This window comes from Thamnophis sirtalis, unplaced genomic scaffold (assembly GCF_051295495.1).
Source record: "Thamnophis sirtalis isolate CommonGarterSnake01/CBP01778 unplaced genomic scaffold, rThaSir2_p1.2 scaffold_12, whole genome shotgun sequence".
In the NCBI taxonomy this organism is placed as follows: domain Eukaryota; kingdom Metazoa; phylum Chordata; class Lepidosauria; order Squamata; family Natricidae; genus Thamnophis; species Thamnophis sirtalis.
The window spans coordinates 51,175,494-51,195,331 of NW_028261392.1; positions in this window are offsets into that span (position 1 = coordinate 51,175,494).

The window sequence follows — 19,838 nt, forward strand, 5'->3', positions numbered from 1 at the left end:
CATCCCCAAAAACAGGAAACCAGGAGGATTTTCAAGTCCTAATTAGACTCAGGTTGTACTAGGTGCTTGATCAACCTAACCACAGTCCTGAAACTGGAGATCAGAGCAAAAAGACTGACCCACCCAATCTAATTTGAACAGGTCGATGGATCCCTAATGTGGGGAGCCTATGCCACCCACCTGACTGAACCTGTGAGGCTAGAGCTAGTGGATCACTGGGAAGTAATTCGATTGGTAGTAACCCCCAAAATGTCATACTGGGACTCTCCTGGCTAGACAAGTGGGGACTGACCATCTGGTGGCAAGGGGGTTGCAGACTTGGGATATCAAGGGACCCCCCAACCCCTCCCACACCAGCAAGCAAAAACACCACCCACACAGGAAACCCCCCAAAGAGCCCACCAGAACAACTGACAACCACATCCGACAAAACCGCAGAAGCCGAACAGATAGCAAGGGAACATCAGGACCTCGCAGAAGTATTCAGCAAGGCCGAGTGCGATGTTCTGCATCCCCACTGTGAGGCAGACTGCGCCATTGAAATCATCCCTGGGGCAAAACTACCCAAGCCCAAACTGTATGCCATGACACCCCAGGAAATGCAAGAGATGCGCAAATACATAGACAAAAACCTAGCAAGGGGGTTCATCGAGCCAGCCAAGCCACGGGTTGCAGCACCAGTCCTCTTTAAAGAAAAAAAAGATAGCTCTATGAAACTATGTGTGGACTTTCGAGGGATAAATGCCACGGTTAGACTACCTGGATTACCAAGTGTCAAATGAGGGAATAGAGATGGACCCAGCCAAAGTACAAACTGTCCTAGGCTGGCAACCCCCTCGCACCTGCAGACAGCTAGAAAGCTACAGGTAATCCATCCCCTCCTTTATGAAGATTGCCAAACAGACCTCCTGGAGAAAGGGAGGCCAGGAACAAAACCTCTCCCAGGACAGCCTCTACAGTGGGACCTAATCTACCAAGAGGCATTCGAAACACTAAAAGAAATGTTTGCAAAGGAGCCAGTGCTGAAGCATCCTGACCCCGAGCAACCCTTTGTGATCCAGGAAGATGCCAGCAACATGGCAGTGGAAGAGGTGCTACTCCAAAGAAACAACCAAGAAAACTTACAACCCTGCACCTACACCTCCTGCAAGCTCACAGACACGGAGAGACGATGGGCCGCATGAGAAAAGGAAGCCTTCGCAGTGAGATGGGCACTGCTAACCTGGAGACACCTGTTGAAAGGGGGCCAGAAACTGTTTGAAGTCTGGACTGACCACAAAAATCTGGAGGCGCTCAGGATCCCACAGAAACTATCACCCAAATGCCCGAGTATCCAAGGGATCCCCCTCCTCAGTCAGTTTGACTAATTGGATGCTGATGCTGAAAGCAACCTGGGAAAATGTCAAAAAAAGTGCTGGCTAAAGCGGCACAAACCTATAAGAAACAGGCAGATAAACACTGAGCTCTGCAATGGCCATTCCTGGTGGGAGAGAAGGTTACCTCTCCACAAAATATTTGAGGTTAAAACTCCCTAGCAAGAAACTGGGACCAAAGTTTATTTAACCATTCCCCATAGTAAAGATCATCAACCCAGTCACAGTGCAAGTGAAACTGCCCCAACTGCTAGGGGAATATACACCCATTATTCTATAGTAGCCTCTTAAAATCTGTGGTCGGATCCACTCTGAGACCACTATCCTGGGAATCATAGGGGCCAAACCCATTATGAGGTGCAATGAATCCTTGATTCAAGGTGGCACAGGAGACAACTCCAATACTTAATCAAGTGGAAGAGCTACTCCTTGTCAGAGGCATTTTGAGTAAAGAGTAGAAATATCCAGTCTGATCGCCTTATAGAAAAATTCCGTGCAGAAAATCCAAGCAAGCCTGGGGGGAGGACATAGCCTTAAATCCTATACTTGTACTCAAATTGTTTTTGTTTCACACAGGTTGCTTTCAGAAAGTGAGGGGAGACGAATGTCCACTTGTAAAACATTACCATGACTATTATCAAGTTGACATTGGAGGAAGAATTCTATGCATACCTTCAGCCAGAGTCAGATCTCATATTTCTACAGCCGGCGTGTGGGGTGCAAAGTTCACAGCCTGTAGCAGCACCTCATTGGTGGATATGATTTATGACACAGACTGAGGCGAGGGGAGACACAGGGGTAAAGTGCAAAGTCCGTTAACCAGAAATCAGTTTCGGCTCCACAGAAGAACATGCCAAAATGTTGATCCTAATAAATGACTAGATTTTTTTTTAACTTTGTCTCGAGGCTCGTAAATTATTTTGGAAACTTCACATACACCATTTCTGACAAATGGCAGTCAATCTCTTCTTGAAAGCCTCTAGTGATGAAGCTCCCACAACTTCCAAAGGCAAGCTGTTCCATTGATTGATTGTTCTCACTGTCAGAAATTTTCTCCTCATTTTTAGGTTGAATCTCTCCTTGATCAGTTTCCATCCATTATTCCTTGTCTGGCCTTCAGGTGCCTTGGAAAACAACTTGACCCCTTCCTATCTGTGGCCCTCAAATATTGGAACACTGCTATCATGTCTCCCCTGATCCTTCTCTTCACTAGGCTAGCTTTGCCTGGTTCCTATAACCATTCTTCATATGCTTTAGTCTCCAGTACCCTAATCATCTGCACGTGGCCTGCCCAGACTCCATTTTAACTGGCAGAGGCACCGCAGGCCTGTGGGCCTGTGAACCAGATCTAAGCACCCCACGGGCCGGATCTGAGCCATGGGCCTTGAGTTTGACACCCCTGCTTAATACTAGATACAGTTGTACATATATCACCTAAACTCCTAATCAAAGAGGAAATTTCCAGATTATCTTGTCTTTTCAATGTGTGTGAATCTTAAGACTTCCTACATAAATACATCTGGAGGGCAACAGGATAGGAAAAGCTGCTATAATTGTTTGGAATGATCAAATACAAACAATGCAAGTTACAGTACCTTTTTTCTGAATCTCTCATTTATTCTAGTCTGAGTGCTATAGATCAGGAGTGTCAAACTCAAGGCCCATGGTTAGATTTGGCCCATGGGTCTGCCCTGGAAACATCAAAAGGCTGGCCTGCAGCAAAGGACTGGACTGAGGTATCTTGGCTTGGCCCAGGCCAACCGGGTACTGATCTGTCTGGCCATGTTCACTGGGCCTGGTGTCCCTGGGGACTGCGTGTTGAATGCTGCCCTTCACCCAGGACACTAGCCCTCATGCACTTAGAGCCTCCTGGGTGCATGCCCGAGGGCAGGGCTGAGGCAGTGGCATGGATATAAGGCTGGCTGCATTCCAGCCTAGATAGCTGCCACCAGGTGGCAGATCACTGCTGCACTTCCACCGGTGCCTCCATGTCCTGCTCGCTGGCTTTTCACTGGGACTGCCCCAACCCTACATGGGAAAGTCATACTGCCAATCTCTCCCCCTCCCCTCATCCCTACCTGAGTGCAGATGAAGGAGAAGATGGGAATGAAAAGGCATGGGACCCATGGGGCTTCTGTCTACCAGCACATGATGGGTAGTAGGAGGTCACACAGGCTCTGGGGGGGGGACATGGAAGGTGAACGTTGGTGGTGTACAGCTTCTGACATTGCGGGAGGGGGAGGACTGCCCTTTTGGCATTAGGCATGGAGGCAACTGAGGGGAGGGTGGACAAAAAAGGAAGCTCCACAGGTTTTTCTTTTTTAATAAAAATGGGCAGAGGCTTCCTATTTTGACCCCCCTCCCGTCATTGCCTCTGTGCCTGAAAACCCTGTGCATGACTCTCAGCTCATCTCTCTGACTCGTGCATGTGTTGGTGTATGTGTGTGTGTGTGTGTGTGTGCGCGTGCATGTGTGTATGTAAGGTCTCTCCCCTTGCAGCCTGGTGCTGTGACATTGGAAAGGAAAAGATTGGGAGAGATAAGCTAAAATGGCAGCTGAGGGGGGAGGGGGGCTGAGAAAAAGAAACAAGCATTGCAAAAAAACAACTTTTGTTAATTTGTACTTTGCAGCCTACCATCACAGAAGTTTGTTTGAGAGTGAATGTGTGGGTGTGTGGATATAGGTGTGAGCACACAGGAGGCAGGGGGAGGTGTCTCACTCCTAGGAGCCCCACGCCCTCAACAGAGACCTTCTGCCAAGAGTAGGCTACAAGAAGCTGGGTTTTTTGCTGGGTTTTTTGCAATGCTTGTTTCTGTTTCTCAACCCCCAGCTCCGTGGAAGGCTGCAAGAAGCTCTCATCCCAGCTTATCTCTCCCAATCATTTCCTCTCCAATGTCACAGTGCCAGGCTGCAAAGGGCACATATATACACAAGTGCATGAGTCTGGGAGAAGTGAGCTGAAAATCACACTGAAGCAAGGATGAGGAAGGGGTCAAAATGGGAAGCCTGTACTGGGAGCATCTGGCAGCAGTAAAAAAAAAAGAAAGAAACAGAAGGGAGAGGGAAAGAGTGTGGGAAAGAGGAAGGAAGGAAGGAAGGAAGGAAGGAAGGAAGGAAGGAAGGAAGGAAGGAAGGAAGGAAGGAAGGAAGGAAGGAAGGAAGGTGGGAATGAGAAGGAGGGAGGGAGGGGAAGGGAGGGAGGGAGGAAGAGACAACTTGGTTGGAGACGTCCCAGTTCAAAGGAGAAAGCAATGTTGTATTCTGTTTTGTCAGAGACAGAACTTTATTGACAATCCAAGTTAACATTGGTATTCTTGAATTGTTTGTTTGTTTGTTTGTTTATTGGATTTATATGCTGCCCTTCTCCCAAGGACTCAGGGCGGCATACAACAAAAAAACACATATTACAAAAGTTTTAAAAAAAATAGATAGAGTATCCAAAAAACAAACCCAAATAAGATTAACAATAACATTTAAAATTTGATTAAAATTAACAATAATCAATCATTTATTTTATTTTGTTCAGGCCAGTCCGGCTTGCTGGACAAGCCAACTTTTTAGGGCACGTCGGAAGGACCAGAGGTCGGGGATTATACGAAGCTCCGGGGGCAGCTCATACCAGAGGGAAGACGCTCCCACAGAGAAGGCTCTCCCCCTGGGGGTCGCTAGCCGACACTGTCTGGCCGACGGCACCCTGAAAAGGCCAACTCTGTGGGATCACACTGGACACTGGGAGGCTACCGGTGGCAGTAGGAGGTTTCACAGGTGTCCTGGGCCTAAGCCATGGAGCACTTTAAAGGTCATAATTAGTACCTTGAATCACACCTGGAAGACAACGGGCAACCAGTGCAGGCCGCCTAAAAGGGGCGCGACATGGGAGCACCTGGGTACCCCCATGATAACCCGTGCAGCCGCATTCTGGACCAGTTGAAGCCTCCAGATGCTCTTCAAGGGCAGCCCTATGTAGAGAGTGTTACAGTAGTCCAGGCGAGAAAGGACGAGGGCATGAGTGACTGTGCACAGAGCATTCCGATCCAGAAAGGGGCGCAACTGACGTACCAGGCGAACCTGGTAAAAGGCCCCCCTGGTCACAGCCATCAGGTATTCTTCTAAACTAAGCCACGTATCCAGGAGGACTCCCAGATTGCGGGGCCTCTCTGAGGGGGCTAAAATTTCTCCCCCTATCATCAAAGATGGAACAAGATGCACAAATCGGGATGATAGAAACCACAGCCACTCAGTCTTGGAGGGATTGAGCTTGAGCCTGTTCCTCCCCATCCAAATCCGCACAGCCTCCAGGCATCGGGACATCACGTCGAGGGCATCGTTTGGGTGGTTTGGGGTAGAAATGAAAAGTTGGGTATCATCAGCATATTGATGATACCGTACCCCAAAACCACAGATGATCTCACCCAGTGGTTTCATATGTATATTGAACAAGAGGGGTGAGAGAACCGACCCCTGGGGCACCCCACAAGTGACGCACCTCAGGGTCGATCCCTGCCCTCCAGTCAACACAAACTGTGACCGATCCGACAGGTAGGAGGAGAACCACTGTAAAACTCCCAACCACCCAAGTCATCGCAGTAGGATACCATGGTTGATGGTATCGAAAGCCGCCAAGAGGTCTAATAGGACCAGGACAGAGGAGCAGCCCCTGGCCCTGGCCCGCCAGAGATCATCGACCAACGCAACCAATGGCGTCTCTGTGCTGTATCCAGGCCTGAAATCTGACTGAAACGGATCCAGATAGACAGCTTCATCCAGGTACTGGGGAAGCTGATGTGCTACCACACTCTCGACAACCTTCACTACAAAGCAAAAGTTGGAGACTGGACGATAGTGGCTAAAGAATCTGGGTCCAGGGAAGGCGTCTTAAGGAGGGGCCTCACCACCGCCTCCTTCAAAGTGGTGGGAAAGAACCCCTCTCTCAACGAAGCATTGGTAATCACCTGGAGCCAGTCTTGTGTCACCTCCCAGGAAGCCGAGACTAACCAAGAGGGACACAGGTCCAGCACACAAGTGACAGCACTGAGTCTCCCCATAATCCTGTCCATGCCCTCAGGGGTCACAGGGTCAAACTCATCCCAGATGGTCTCCACAAGATTCATCCACGTTGACTTGCCCGAATCTACCCAGTCAGAGTCCAAGCCTGCCCGGATCTGAGCGATTTTATCCTGCAGATACTGAACAAATTCTTCAGCCCTATCCTGCAAGGGGTCTTTCCCAGTTCCTTAGTTGAGTAAGGTGCGGGTCACCCTAAACAGGGCAGCTGGGCAGTTATCTGCGGACGCGATAAGAGCGGAAAAATGTTGCCATTTTGCTGCTTTTATCACCACTAAGTAGGATTTAATATGAATTCTTACTAGTGTTTGATCAGATTCGGACCGGCTGGCCCTCCAACCACTTTCTAGATGTCTTTTACGGCGTTTAATCTCCCGGAGGTCCTCGGTAAACCAGGGAGCTACCCGGGATCGACACCAGGTCAGAGGCTGCAAAGGCACAACATGATCCAAGGCTCCTGTGGCCACTCTATCCCAGGCTTCCACTAGGGCTTCTGTTGAGTTGTGAGCAAGGGATTCAGGAAAAGTCCCAAGCTCCATCAGGAACCTTTCAGGGTCCATCAGTCACCTGGGGTGGAACCATCTAATTGGTTCCATCTCCCTGCAGTGAGGGGTAGCAGTATGGAAGTCAAGCCTGATGAGGAAATGATCTGACCATGACAAGGGTTGGATAGAAATATCCCCTAAATCTAGATCATTCATCCACTGGCCAGAGACAAAAATCAGGTCGAGCGTGTGTCCCCCATTATGGGTGGGGTCTTGAATTAACTGAGTTAGGTCCATAACCATCATGGAAGCCTCATTGTCAGTGAAATCAGGTTGCACATCACCTTCTAAAGTAAAAATTAAAATCATTAATTCCTCCCCTAGCTGTGCTGCTTCCTTAGCAGTTTCATCAGCTAATTTATTTCCCATAATTTGTTTTCAATCCCAGTTCCATCCAGATTTTCCCATAAGCATATCCATAATCAGTATAAATGTTCCCAACTTCATTCATTAGTATTAATTAGAGTGTACAAATGGAGTTTGTCAGGTTTTTCTCTTTTACACTTTTTTCTCTCAGTGGGAATGACCAGTGTGTGTAAACCTGAGAATTTTCCTTTTCTGTTTTGTTTCTCTTGTCTTTGCATGTATAAGTCTTTGTGTGCCCTCGAGGTAATAGCAACTGTTAAATGTCTAATCCCTAGAGATATACATTTTAAATTCTTAGAAAAAAGATAAAAAGCACTGAAAGATAATGCCTTCACCAAGTTTTGTTGGGCCCACAAAACAGAGTGAAGAAAACTGAGTTTATTTTCCTGGCCTCTCTGCACATTTAAGAACAGCCCAAAGTTATGAGTGAATGTTTTAAGTTTTAAGAAAAAAATCATTCTTGCATTTATAGTGTTAAATGATTTCATCTGTCCATCCTTTTCCTGAAGCATGTAAATCCATTTTTTTCTTTCTCATCTGTGAGGTCCCCATTTTGTTATAATTGCTTTATCTGTTTAATAACTGTAGTACTTATATATTTCCCCTCAAACTCTGCCTGCAAGTTATCTCCCCCCACTCCCATATCTTATTCCCCTACAATGCCTTTCCTCACCCACAAAGGGGGGAGGGGACACTGTTCTAATGTCTTTCAGCCCTTCACAGATGACTCTGCAACCTATAGAAGCAGATCATGCTGATCCAGATGCTGCCTCCAGAGGAGACATTCCATCCATTTGAGCCAGAAATTGGGTTTGGGTCCAGTCATCCACCTGAAAGTCATCACAGCAACCAGAGTGGAGCAGACCTTCCCAAACCTGACTGACCAGCCTTACCACCAAGCCAAGCCTAATGCCACCCAGCAGACATGAAAGAAAGGACTTGAGATGGACAAGTAAAGACCAAAAGATTCTTTTCAATCCCCAGAAGACAGCCCAGAAGACTATGGGGGAGGGTGGAAATTCATTGTAAGGTTTTCTTTATCTGCTTCATTCACAATTTTAACTGATCAGTTAAATGGATTCATGTAGGGTTTATATTTGGGAGTGATTTCCACAGCAAGTTCTGAAAACCTTGGACTTCTGTCTGGTGGGAGGGAAATTTGTCCAGCATGTTTGTATTGTAAAAGTAGTTGCATACACATGTTCACACAGAGATACACCATTCTGAATTAGACTGAAACTATCTCCTTTACCTATCTCCTCACAGAGCTTCTTTTTCCTCTGTGGCACTAAGGCCCAAGCAGTCATATCTCCTTGCTAATTCCATGGGGGAAGGGCATCCCCCTCAGACAACTTCCTCACATGAAGAGATACTAAAAAAGAGATATCCAAAACCCAAGCCTTGACTGTCACTCACAAATGATGCTGCCCAGTTTCCCAGTAAAGCAAGATATGTTGCACTGGTGATCTCATAAGTAGGAATCCCAGGATTCATTGTGTGTAATTTTAAAAATACTAAATAGCCTGGATTGCACACTGGCTAACCTCAATTTGGACTCACAAATCCTGGATGCACTAGAGTAAGAGCTAAGGCAGGTTCAGTAACCAACCCTTGGAAATGGGCAGCCTGTAGTTATTTAAAGAAAAAACATGGCTGTGAAGAATTTTGGGACTTGTGCTTGCTTGAAACCTGACTGGAAGTTCACAGAAAGTGATATCTGACATCTGAAATTAATTGGCATAGAAAATTGGATACTGTAAATTTATTTCCAGAACTTTAACCCTGGCTGCTAGACCTTCATGGTTGAAAGCTCTCCTTATGGGAGCCACTGAAGGAATCCTTCTGCTGCTGTCTATCAAGGCCTTCCCCTTTCCATCAGAAAAATTAAAAGCACCAAGCAAGTCTCCCTGATCTGATCAATTTTTAATTTTTAGCCAATAACATGTTTGTACTACCCACATATTTTGGCAAAAGGGGGGATTGTAGGAAGTTAGTGCCCACCTCTCTCCTAGAAGAATGAAATATTCTAGGAAATATTAAAGTGGAGAATATTATATTTCCCTGGATGAGAAAAGGAGAAACATGCTTTAAAGTAGCTCCCTGCTCCCCCCCCCACTTCAGCTCCAGGGGGATGGGATTAAGACATGGCCCTCAGGACACAATAGGATAAACCCTCTACCCATCTTGCAACAGAACTCACCACATGGCATCTGGGGAGCTTGCATCACCCAGCAAGGCTCAACCAAGCCTGGGACTCAAAAGACAACTTACAAAGTTGCCCCTGCATGACCCCATGGGAGTGTTAGGGTTCCAAATAGCATCCAAAAGTAAACCAGAGTCCAAGGCAAAGTATTGCTCAAAGTTCCAATTTATTAAGAGAGCCATGTTAGCACATCTGGGAAAACCCGAATCTGAAAGATCTTGCCCCCACATCCAGAAGTCCATCACGTGGTCCAATCTTCCATTGCCATGCTGGCAGTTCCACCCATCCAGTTCCGGTCAGGTGCAGAGGTGCAAAGACAAGGGATGATCTTGGCTTTCTAGAAAGAATTTTGTTATGGCTACATAGCATCTCCTTACAATGCCCCTCCCATTTTCTCACAATAGAAAATGCATAGTAGAATAATAGAAAGTATGGCAGGCGAAACATCCAAAAGAAAAGATGGCTGCAACCAATCAGAATATACAAGCTCAAATTCAAAGCCCAACAGAAGTTATAAATCTTTCTCTCACCCATGTGCTTTTTTTTGCCCAGCACCCATGTGGTCCTGTCCACTATTAAACCATCTTTCCAAGCAGCTTCCATGTTTCCAATGTCTTCTTCTCACTTGGAACTGAACCCAGATGGAAATTTCTTCCAACAGAACACCAGACCTTAACTGCATAGCCATAGCTACCAACATAAATCAACAGATATAACAAACATGACAGTTGCCACTGCATTACAAGTAAGGTGACCAATCATCCTCCTTTAGGGAGAACAGTCTTTCTTTTTTGAGTTCTGTCCTCCCTCGAAAAGTGTCCTCCTACATGTCCTCCTTTTCGATATTTGAAGACTAATCTGTTGCGCATTATATGACGTATTTGTATTTGACATGATGATTCATCAAGGCTCAGTATAGTGCAGTATAAGACGCAATTATGAGACGCATGCGCTTCGCATGGGAGACCTTGATAGAGAGCACCGTGCGCAAGTGGCTTTGTTTACTTCTTACCGAAACACGACATGGCACATACGCACACAGTAGACTCACGGCACATTGGCAATTGAATGACTCACGGTAATTATTTCTTTCTCAGTGAATATTCAATTATACAGAGGTAAGTACAATTCATGTTTTATTAATTCATTATTTATTTAATAATTTCCAAATATGTATAATTTTATTTACAAGTTTATACAACCCTGTTGTCAACAGAAGTGTAAAATATTTTAAATTTTAGTGAAGTTTATTCGCTTATGTTATTAAAGTTTCAGTTATAATAATTAATTTTATTTATTCATAATGTGCTTGCATCTTTCGTGTAGCTTTATATTTTATTTTTTATTTTTAATTTCATTTAAGGGATGGAAAAATCAAAAAAGAGGAAATGCCATTTCAACGATCAATTGAAAAAGGAATTTCCATTCCTCGTATCAAAGGAAGATGCCATTGTTTTCTGCAATATTTGCAGAGGAGTATTTTGTATTGCAGTTGGGGGCAGAGCAGTTATAACAAAACCCTTGTCCACCAACAAACATAAGCAATCATTAGATGCATCAGCTTCTAGTCGTAAAGTAACAGGTTTTTTTAAAACTTCAAATTATTCTGAAGATGAAAAACAGTTAGCTGCATTGGAGGGAACATTTACATTTTATACCATAATTCACAATCAAAGTTTTCGTAGTATGGATTGTACAACTAAATTATTGAAAAAGTTTCACAATGCTAAATTTTCATGCACCAGGACAATATGCGAGGCTATTATTAAATCAGTATTTAAAAATTACTGTGATAAAATACTTACAGCAAACTTGAAAATTGCAGCATTTGTAACGGTTTTATCTGATGCATCAAATCATAATGAAACCAAATTGTATCCAATACTATTAAGATATTTTAATGTTACCAAGGGGATTCAAGTAAAAAATTTAAATTTAGAATCCATTGAGGGTGAAACTGCTGAAATTTTGTCAAACCATCTATACAGAGTAATAAATGAAAACAATTTGAAATCCAAAGTTGTTGCACTAACAGCTGATAATACAAACACAAATTTTGGTGGGCGAAGATGCAAAGGGGTGAATAATGTGTATGTAAAATTACAAGATTTACTCCAAATGAAAATACTAGGAATAGGTTGTAATGCACATATTTTGTCAAATGCAATCAACACGGTGTCATGTGCCATGCCAATTTATGTAGAAATAATAATAATTACAATTTATTTGTATTTTAGTCATTTTACCATTCGTGTGGCTACTTTAAAACAATTTTGTGAAGAAGCGAATGTTGAATACAAAAAACTTTTAGGATATTCAAAAGTTAGATGGTTTGATCTAACACCTGCTGTAGAGCATGTTCTACAATTATTTGAGCCTCTCCGTTCATATTTTTTAAGTTTAGACAAATGTTCTAAAATCCTGGAAACGTTTTTCAATAATGAAATATCTGAGATATTAATGTATTTTATACATAATCAAGCATCTATTTTTCATAAAATGATTCAAAAGATTGAAGGTGAACACAGCTACAGAAGTTAGTCTTATTTTGAATGACTTTATCCTTCAATATAAATCTTGATTTGAAGATAAATTCCTTCCTTTAATTATAAAAAGAAAATTGTCAGACTTAGAGGAATCAAATCCGGGCATAACGGAAAAGTTTATCAAAGAAGTGTAGAATTTTTACCAAACATGTTTTCAATATATCAAAGAATGGTCTGAAACAAACATCAGTTTTCAATGGTGTTTTTTTACTTCATCGAAAGTATATTGGACAGATATTGAATCTTGTGTTGAGTTTTTATCTAAAGAAATGCCAGACATTAAAATAGGCAACAATTGTCTCTTTGAAGAAATTAGAAGACTGAATGTATATTTAAATTCTGAAAAATTAATACAATGGGAAAATCAACACGTTGAAATTGATAAAAGATGGGTGGATATTTTCAGCCATTTCAAAAATGAACATATTCCATGTGAAAATTTATTTATTCTTGTTCAATTTATGTTGTGCTGCCCAGGAACTAATGCAGCAGTTGAAAGAGTTTTTTCAATTGCCAATGATTTTTGGACAAGTGAGAAATCGAGATTGAATGTTGATACTCTAGCTGCAGCACTTGCCGTAAAATTCAATATGAAGGATATTTCTTGTTCAGATATTTGCAATATATTGTTAGAAGATGATACATTGACAAAAAATATTAATTCAATGGAAAAGTACTCATTTAAATAATAATTAATAGGCATGTAAACATAATTACAATACAAAATGTTACGAATGTTATTATGCATATATCATATTATAGTGTATTATTTTTGCAATGAATAAAATATTTCTTTTATTTACGATATTTTTTTCAATTTATTTGTCCTCCTTTTCATTGTAAAAAAGTTGGTCACCTTATTACAAGGACAGGATAGACATCCTTAGAATGGCAGAGGGTTCAATGGGATCCATGGATGGAACTGAATGGGAATAAATCTCACAGATGAAAGAAATGCAGAAAAAAGGAAAAAGCAATCATACTTATTCCTTTTCAAGTCACCACCTTCTCAATGTTAGCAAGCATATCCGCTTTATCAAAATGAACTGTTTTGAGATCAAAGAACAGCTATTGAATTTTTGAACAATAAATGATATTGATTGACTTTTCTTTTCACCAACTGGTCTCTTGAATAAGATGTGGATTACTTTTCTAGAAAGTAACTGTGACAAAGAAAGCTAGAGGTAGTATTAAAGAAGGCTGAAATCAGATTGTGCTGGATGGTTAGATTAAGAATAATCATTGTCAATTATTTTCAAAGTGAAATAATTAATTTCTTAAACACAAGGGAGAAGCAAGCAAGCAGGCAAGCAAGCAAGAGATCAGAATGAAAAGTTTTCCCTCATCTATGAGAAAAATGAGGGAGTAAAATTTTCAGTGGGCAGTATAAAGGCTTAGTGTATAGCAGCATAAAATGTAGGTTCAAATTTTATCAATGAAGCCACATTTCTTATATACATATAATTAATATCTGGAGCAGATAGTTTTATAAAATTCATACATATAAACTTTCTGAATTTATTCATATCATTATTTGAAGTATTTCATTAAAAGAAAAATTATAATATGAATCATTTATAATTCTTGGCTAACAACTTCCAAAAAAAATGAACAGATGATTCAGATAATTCAGGGACATACAAGATGAAATCTTTTTTTAAAATAAAGTTTTATTAATTTTCCATTGTTTACATTTTGTTAGTGCTTAAAAAACATTGTGTTGTCTGAGTTACTGTATTTTTTCGGACTATAAGATGCTCCAGAGTATAAGGCACACCTTAGTTTTTGTGGAAGAAAATAAGAAGAAAATATTGTGCCTACCAGCATCCATGGTATTCAGCTGACACATGGTAACAAGGTCAGCCAATGAATAGGCATAGCAACTAAGTCAGCCAATGAGGGTTATTTGGACTCTGAAACCCTTTAGGCAATGCAAATGTGATTAAGCTTATAATGACCCTTTGTCCAATGCAGATTCTAACCAATGCACAAGTGTGAAGATGTTTCCTTAACTCTTCTGCCCTGGGAGTCAATAAAACACACGTTCCCATGGCTATCTCTAGTTTGACATTAAAGTTACCACACATGGCTCTCATAAGCATCCCTCCAGAGATGCTGGAACCTTCAGGCTTCCAGTGACAGGAAACCAGTTGTAAAGTTGTAAAACTCAGTTGTTACAGATACACTAGTGATTTAACTCCCAGGCTCCCCTCCTCCCAATTGAATGGCAGTATCACTTTTAGGGATCTGACACAGCCTGACATGCTGCCGTTCTTTAGAAAAAGAGGAGATCCACCTGTGAAAAAATAGGAAAAGAAATTGCATCATAGTATTTTAACAAGGTTTGTCAGGGTACTGGGAATGAAATTTTTTCAATAGGGCAGGGGCCCTAACATGGTGTTTTTCTACCCATTCATTTTGGTATGAAAGTAACTTCTTCCAAGCAACTAAGTATTGGGTTTTCCCCCTGTGGGTCCTAGAGTCCAGGATTTCAAAATGTTGTTTGCCTTCTATCATGATAGGAACAGGAGGTGTAGGTTCAGGTGGTCTGAGTTGTGAGATTACTTCTCGTTTGAGTAAACTAATGTGAAACACTGGATGGACTTGCCTGAGTGACTCTGTAAGGAGTAATTCTACTGTTACAGGGTTGATAACTCTGGTGATTGGGAAAGGTCTGATGAAATTTGGCCCTAATTTCTTTGATTGTTGCAACGACTTCAAGAATTTTGTCAATAAGTATACTCTATCTCCAACATGGAAAGGTTTGGGATCTACTCTTTTTTTGTCAGCTTGAGTTTTGAAAGCCTCTTTAGCTTCCTGTAACACTAATCTAACCACTGGCCATGTGTTTCGTAGGTTGTCTATCCATTCTATTAGTGAGGGGATGGTGGGTTCCTCTATGGGTAGTTCAGGCATGGGATTGAAATCCTGGCCTGTTGCTACTCTAAAAGGGGTGAAACCAGTGCTTGAGTGCCCAGCATTATTGAAGGCCACTTTTGCAAAAGGTAAAAGATTAACCCAGTTGTCCTGTTGAAAATTAATAAAACATCTTAGGTATTGTTCTAGAACCATGTTCCGATTTTCAGTTTGACCATTGGTGCATGGATGGTGACTGGAGCTCAGTCCTTGGGTGGTGCCCAGTAAGTTTAAGAATGCCCCCAAAATTTTGAGGTGAATTGGACCCCTCTGTTGGAGATGATTCTCTGCGGGGCTCCTTGAAGGTGATAAATGTGTATCAGGAATAACTTGGCTAGACTTTTGGCAGTTGGGATCATTTGGCACGGTATAAAATATGTCTGTTTTGAAAACAAGTCTTCTACGACCCAAATGACAGTATTCCCTGTGCTTTCTGGTAGTTCGACAATAAAATCCATAGCAATCTCCTTCCAGGGTGCTGAGGGCTCGGCTATCTTCTGTAACAGTCCTGGCATTTTGCCTCGGCGTCTTTTGGCTGCCACATAAATTGGACAGCTGGTTACATAGCTTTCTATGTCCTTTTTTAGCGATGGCCACTAAAATTGCCTTTTAATCAGATGTTAAGTTTTTACAAAACCAAAGTGTCCTGCTAGTTTGGAGTCATGGCACCTTTCCATTATGTACAGTCTTTGGCTGGCTGGAACATACAACTTCCCTCCCACCCAAGCTAGGTTATCTTTCATCAGACAGCTGTCTTTGTGGCTCAAAAACTATTTGTCGGTGAAAGTTGTTTAAAAGTTTGGGTGGTATCATTGTCCTCCAGAGTGACTCGTTTTCCCTGGGATCTGGTGGTTACTCTAGCGGCTAGTTGATTGTCTTGTATCATGGGTTTGATTACGTTTGGCTTCATACTATTGTATTGTGGTTTCCTGGATAGTGCATCTGCCAGGAAATTTTTTTCCCCCGGGAGGTATCTGAGCGTAAATTCAAACCTTTTAAAGTACTGAGCCCATCGTACTTGTTTTGGAGAGAATTTCCTTGGGGTCTTTAGGGCTTGTAAATTTTTATGATCTGTCCAGACTTCAAAAGGGATCTTACTCCCTTCTAGGAAATGTCTTCAGGTTAGAAGAGCCCATCGAACTGCATAAGCCTCTTTCTCCCAAATGGCCCACCTTTGCTCAGATTCATTCAATTTTTTGGATGTGTAAGTGCATGGTTGTAATTGGCCTTCCTCATTTTTCTGAAGCAGGACCGCTCCTATTGCCACATCGCTAGCATCTGCTTGAATGACGAACAGTTTCTCTGTGTCCAGGTGCTTTAGGATTGATTCTGCCAAAAACAGCTGTTTAAGTTTTTCAAATGCCGCTTGGCATTCCATTGTCCAGTTCAAAGGCTGCTTTGGTTTCGGGTTTCCCTCCGCCTTCGTTTTTAAGAGCTTGGTGATGGGGAGAGCAATTTGGCCGAAAGTGGAGATAAACTGCTGGTAAAAGTTGGCGAATCCCAGGAAGCTTTGCAACTGTTTGTGTGTTCTGGGTGGTCCCTAGTCAAGTACCGATTGCACTTTTGAAGGATCCATTTCTATGCCCTGGTGTGAAATGCGGTATCCTAAGTAATCAATTTTTTCTTGGTGGAATTCGCATTTGGAGAGTTTAGCATAAAGTTTTGCAGAGCAAAGTTTGTTCAGAACCACCCAGACTAGTTTTATATGTTCTGCCTTGGTCTCAGAATATAATAAAATGTCATCAATATAGACTATGCAACCCTTACATATATGTTCACGCAACACTTCATTTATTAATTGCATAAATACTGCAGGGGCCCCTTATAGCCCAAATGGTAGCACTTTGATAGCATCCAGGTGTTAAAGGCCATTTTCCATTCATCTCCCTCCTTAATTCTGATATGGTAGTAAGCCTCCCTTAAATCCAGCTCTGAAAAAATTCTCCCTTTAGCTAGGTGTGCTAGCATATCCTTCATGAGTGGGAGGGGATATACATTTGCCATACTGATTGAATTTAAATTTCTAAAGTCAACACATAAGTGTTTGGAGCCAACTTTTTTCTCTCTAAACAACACTGGGGCTGCAATTTTTGGTCGGGCTGGTTCAATGAAACCCCTTGCTAGGTTTTTTTCAATGAATGCCCTCAGTTCTTCCAGCTCCCTTGGAGACATGCTATACATCTTGGGTTTAGGGAGTTTGGCTCAGGGTAGAACTTCTATCGCACAGTCAGTGGATCGGTGGGGTGGGGGGGAAGCTCATCAGATGCTTTTTCGCTAAAAACCTCAGCCAAGTCCTTATATTCTTTGGGTATGCCCTGGGTTGGCATAGTGTAAGCAGGCATTGCTGTTTCTAGGTGCTCTGCCCCCTCAGTTTCTTTGTCTGGATTCTCAGCAAAAGTCACGTGCATCTGTACTCTTATGGTGCCTTGCTTCCAATTAATTTTGGGATTCCATTTTTTCAGACTTGCAAGACCCAGAACTAGTGGCCCTTCCATGCCAGGTGCCACTATAAATGTAAGCATTTCCTCGTGGCTTCTGATGCCTATCTGTAGAGGCTCAGTGGCAAACAAAGCTGGCTCCCCCCCCCCCTGCTATTGACCCATCTAGTTGGCAAAAAGCTTTGGGGCTTTTCAGCTTCCTTACATTAATCCTCAATTTCCTTACCAGAATTGGGCTGATCAAACAGTGGGTGCACCCCAAGTCCACAAAAGCTGAGATTTTCATTCCCCTCTCCCAGTTAGGGATAAACAGTCTTAGGGGCAAGGTAAGTGGTTTAATTGGTTTGCTTACCAGTGGTTCGTCCTCTGGATCACTTCCGGATGAGTATGGCTCCTCCTGCTGTGAAACCGGGGTTTCCTCCTCAAAGGGGAGTGGGTGGAGATTCTACAGTCTCCCTACTCCTCAGGACCATCTCCTTTCCACGCTGGCCAGGTTTCGTAGGTTTTCCCAATGGGCGGTCTGGTTTCTTAGCCAGTGCCTGAGAACGGCATTTTTCAGCTCGGTGCCCCTCTTTTCCACACTTGAAACAGGCTAAGGATTTCAGAGAAGGTGTCATTTGCGGTTTAAAAGGTTCTTGTTTCCATTGGAGTGGGGATTTCTTCCACATTAGTCCTGCTTGGTACTGATTTCTGGCCATGTCAATCTCTGCCTCTTCAGCCATGAAATACCACTCATGTAAGTGGTTTGGGGCACCTCGGGCCACACAAGCATTGTAGAGGTCATCACTCAGCCCATCCTTGAACCAGCTTACCAGGATATCATCTGGCCAGTTCACATGACATGCCAGGTCTCAGAATTCTTCGGTATACTCTGCCATTGGCCGGCGTCCCTGCTTCACAACTTTAATGCAGTTTCGTGCCTTGCGGTCTGCAAAGGACCATCATGAAACGGTCAAAGTCCCACAGTTCTGGTGCATCGGCATCATGTAAAGTCACCATCCATCTGGCGGTGGCTTTTTTCAGGGCCAGGGTGACCACTCGCACTCGGGCTCCTTGGGTTCAAAAATCACACCCATATTCTTGCATGTAGGTGAGCATGTGTGCCACAAAGAATCCTAATTTTTTCAGGTTCCCCCAGGGAAGGAGTTTTCCTTTCTAACTGCAGTTTTCGGGGTTTGTTAGGAGTGGCCCCCAACCCATGCGTCAACTGGGGGGAGGAGTTTCTGGGTTCCTAGCTGTTGCTGCTGTTCTGTCAACTTGATCAGCGGGGACCAGAGCGGGGTTAGTTCCCCTGGCGTCATCCCTGTTTGCCGCCTTTCCAACGCTTCTTGGTTGCCGGTCTGGCTCCCCCTGGATGTTGAGATTTTCCAAAATTTCCATCACCAACTGGGTTACATGCCTCTTCAGAGGATCCTCTCTCAGCGAGGCTTCATTTAGTTTCTCCTGGTCAGAGGGGGCGTCCAACTCCAATTTTCACTCTGGTTTTCAGCTACCTCAGGTAAGAGTTACTCCCCTGGTTCTTCCTTCCCAGCCATCTTTTGTCCCAATTCCGATTGACCAACGGGGCTTTTGGGGGTCCGAGAGTCAATAAAACACACGTTCCCATGGCTATCTCTAGTTAGACATTAAAGTAAGTTATCCCACATGACTATCATAAACATCCCTCCAGAGATGCTGGGACCTTCAGTCTTCCAGTGACAGGAAACCAGTTGTAAAGTTGTAAAACTCAGTTGTTACAGATATGCTAGGGATTTAACTCCGAGGCCCCCCTCCTCCCAATTGAATGGCAGTATCACTTTTAGGGATCTGACACAGCCTCCTCTTTGGGTAGGAGAGTAATATATGCCTCTGACCATGATTTGGCTATCCTACTCTCTGACATCGCCTTGTTCATAACTTCCAGTAGTAGGATGGACAACAAGTCTTGAAAAGTCTTGTAGAATTCTGCAGGTAGCCCATCTGGGCCTGGAGCCTTGCTGTTATTTTGTTTTTTAAGTGCTTCAGTTAATTCCATCATAGTTATTCTACCTTTATGTTTATTTATATCCATTTTTATTTTGATATTCTTTTTTTGTGGTGAATTCTGCAGCTCTTTTTCAAGGGCCTTTTAATCATTCTCTAAGCCTTTAAGAAGTTGTCTTTTCTTTATATTTCTCTTTCTTATATATATTATGAAGCCTTTAGTATAAGCCTTCATTGTATCCCAAAAGTTCTGTATCGATGTATCTTCCTTTCTATTTTCCTTAAAGAAAAAAGCCAATTCTTTTTCCATTTTCTGTACAAAATCCTTCTCTTTTAATATTGTGTTATTTAATGTCCATCTGGATCTTTTTCTTTGTCCTTTCCATTTAATTATAATTGGATTATGATCTGCCCAAGTATGTGTT